The sequence below is a fragment of the Triticum dicoccoides genome, chromosome 5B (genome assembly GCF_002162155.2).
Source record: "Triticum dicoccoides isolate Atlit2015 ecotype Zavitan chromosome 5B, WEW_v2.0, whole genome shotgun sequence".
In the NCBI taxonomy this organism is placed as follows: Eukaryota; Viridiplantae; Streptophyta; class Magnoliopsida; order Poales; family Poaceae; genus Triticum; species Triticum dicoccoides.
The window spans coordinates 97,474,456-97,478,197 of NC_041389.1; positions in this window are offsets into that span (position 1 = coordinate 97,474,456).

The following is a 3,742-nucleotide window of genomic DNA, read 5'->3' on the forward strand; positions in this document are numbered from 1 at the left end:
CTGCTCCACCCGCTCCACGGCGATCTGCTCCTCCGCCTGCAGGTGCTCCTGGAGGAGATGATGGTTGTAGGCGGCGGCAGCCTGCGCCTCTCGAAACTGCTCCTAACGCATCTGCCTCACCCTGTCCATATATTGGGCACAGGCCTTGCCGATGGAAATGGTGCAATGCACCGGCGAGGATGGCACGGAGAAGGGGGTTGGCGCCGGATCATCGACTACCATGTTCTCCATTGGGACGTCGTCGTCCTCCGGCTGCCTGCCGGCCAGCCGGTCGGCAGCAATGGCTGCCATCTCCTTGTGGTCCGTCGTTCGCCCATTTCGAAGAGCGCTGGAGCACGAGGAAGCCATGGTGGGCAGTAGTGGTGTGGACAGGAGAAAAGGAATGGATGCGGATGACTGCGGCTATGGCCGGCGCAGCAGTTTATATAGAAATGGTGGGCGGGCGGAGGGACGGACGTGTGGCGCCGGAGTAGCCGCCTCGACAACCGCGTATCATTAATGTGTGCGGCAGATGGACGAACGGACGACATTTGTGTCATTTGAAGGCGGAGCAATCGCGTGCACTGGGAAGCGGGGCGGCCGGCGCTGACTGTTTCGGGAGGAAAGCGCGCGCGCGAGGAGATGACTTTACTTGGATAGGATGACAATGGGGACCCACCAGGTCCATAGCCTCACGTACGCAAGTGCCTACTTATTATATATATATATATATATATATATAATTTATTTTGCTTCCTCCTGCTATCCTGACATCACGGTCCCACACCATTGTCAACCTATGTACTCCCTCCTTTCCGGTTTATAGGGCTTATCTCAAAATTTTAGTTTTTTCATTTTATAAGGCTCAATTTGGTTGTTTTTCATCACATGTTCAGATTCCAAGGTGCATTAAATCATTGCATGCAAGTATTAAGAGAAAATGGACCAATGCATGTAATTTATGCATGCATGCATTGCAACTAATGCATTGATAAACATAATTTTTTGAGGATAACAAGAGCATTAATTAGGTGCTTTTGCAAAACTACAAAAAGTATTCCACCACTCGCCATCTACCTTGATTGGTGAGATTTTTGAATTGAGCATTATAAACCGGAAAGGAGGGACTAGTCAATAAATGAGAGAATTGCAGAAGAAGCGGCTGACAGCTGGGAGGAAGCAGCTCGAGCAGTATTTGTGTTTTTGAGGTGTGAGCACTGCAGAGTTTTTCGATGTTTAGCCCAGATATTAATTTTTTTCCTCTGAACAACAACGAAAACATTGCTGCAGGTATTAACTGGGCGGGCTGTGGCCCGTCTAGCCCACGCCAGATATCCAGCCCAGATATTAATTTTTTTCAAGCTGAAAATGGCTAGCCTAGCTATACTTTTTTTTAGGAATACCCAGGCAAGGTCAAATTGTTATTCTCCGCCCCGCTGGGCTGCAAATCTTTCCTAGGAGGGATGCATTAGGCTTAACAAGAAAATGGGCTTCAAGAAATAATAAATGGGATGTAATTATAAAAATTGGGTAGTAACTATAAAAAATGCACCAAATAGTGATTACTTTATAAAATATTATTTTCGAATATTGAAAATTTTAATTTCATTAATTGTTGCGAGCGCAATGTTTCATTGGATTTTTATGTAATATAAATTTATATTGAAATTGTATTTAATCTGACTAGAAATTTCGGGATAAAAATATTCGGATCCCAACAAAATGTGGGAAATTTTATTGAATTCTGTTTTGAACGGTTGGTTGAAATGGGATGTACTTTTAACAAACTGTAAATGGGTTGTAGTAAATTCCATTAGAATTCAAAAATGGGCTACACATTCTTACAAATCTCAAATGGGCTATAAGTTCTCTGCCACACACTTCTGGCCTTACTAAGTTGACGCGCCCCCTAAAAAAATAGAGTTGACGCATATGCAAGACTTTGTCAACTTATAGTCAACACACGGTTCTAGCAGCAGCGGCCGTTGGATGTCCATCCAACGGATGCCGTGCTTCTTCTTCAATCTCGGATATTCTAGCTTCACCCGCCCAAAAAATGATTCCTCCCCCTGACATCTGGGGCGCACCGTTTCGGAAGCTGGCCTGTGGGCCTACTAAGTTGACGTACCAAGGGCTTTGCCAACTTAGTCAATATAAACGATTCTCGCTGCAGTGACCGTATGATGTCCATCCAACGGCCGTCGTGCTTCTTCAACCTCTGGTCTTCTTGCTCCAGCCACCCAATGCAGCACCGGTCATGCCGCCTGCTCCTGCCTCCCATGGCCGGCTGTGCTGCCGCGGAGGCCTCACCGCCCCCTACTACTCCCACCGCTGGCCAGGCCATCCCTCCACTCACCCACACCCCCTGTTATTCTGCGGCGACGGCGGCGCAGCCGAGCCAGTGAACCCTCGTACTCCTCTCCACGTGTGCATCCACCGTCGCGTCTTCCCCGGCTCCACGTCGTCCCCTTCCTAGGCCTCGCCGTCGTCCACCGTTGTGGTGCTCTCGACGTGGCGTGGTCAACATGGTCAAGGAACGACTTCCATCGGACATGGACTGTACGTGGAGAGGCTGACAGCTGGGTCCACAGCATCCGCAAGGAAGTGCCTCCTTATTACGTGCAAAATAATTATTCCTCCACCTGACAGCAGGGACCCACCGGACGGGCCACCGTATTTCGCGAAAAAAATGATTCGTCCCCTGACTGCTGGACCCACGAGCTACATCTTTGCACGCAAGGAAATGCGTCCGGGAAAATAAACGATTCACCCCCTAACTACTGGGACCCACCAGCTACATCTTCGCTCGCAAGGAAGTGCGTCCGAAAAAAAACAATTCGCCCCTCAACTGCTGGGACCCACTAGCTACACCTTCGCACGCAAGGAAGCGTGTCTGGGAAAAAAATGATTCGCCCCCTGACTGCTGGGACCCAGCAGCTACACCTTCGCACGCAAGGAAGTTCGTCCGGGCAAAAAAAACGATTCGCCCCCTGACTGCTGGGACCCACCAGCTACATCTTCGCAGGCAAGGAAGTGCCTGACAGTCGGGACCCACCTGGTCGAAGCGTATGTAGCGTTGTCGTCCTCATCGCGAACGTGTACGTACATACTGGTCGATGTAGAGGTGTGCACGTGTCGTAGTAGAGGCGCGCACGTGACGTAGTAGAGGCGCGCACGTAGCATGTACACGTACGTACAGCGGCCAGGGTGCAAGAAAGGAAATACGCCACATATGTGTACATACGGGCGGGGTCTCGAACGCCTACTCGCGCATACGTATGGCCAGGGCTCGTGTTCATGGGGAGGCAACGGAACGCGTCGTTTTCATGGGGAGGCAACGGAATGCGTCGTGTTCATGGGGAGGCAATGGAATGCGTCGTGTTCATCGGGTGGCAACGGAACGCGTGGGAGCCAACCGGCTTGGACGGAACAGGCGATGGAAACGAGGCATGGCGTACCGTAGAACGGAGGAAACGGCCTTCTGTTCGACCGGCCACGTTCGAAACGGGGTCCTATTGATCGAGAAGGGTCTGCCGTACCGCAAAACGGACGAAACGGACCTCCTACGGTCGAAACGGGGGTCCTGTTGATAGGGAGGGGTGTGGCGTACCGCAAAACGGAGGAAACAGACCTCCTACGGTCGAAACGGGGGTCCTGTTGATCGGGAGGGGTGTGGCGTACCGCAAAACGGACGAAACGGACTTGTGTTGGAGCGCTACGGTCGAAACGGGGGTCCTGTTCATCGGGAGGGGTGTGGCGTACC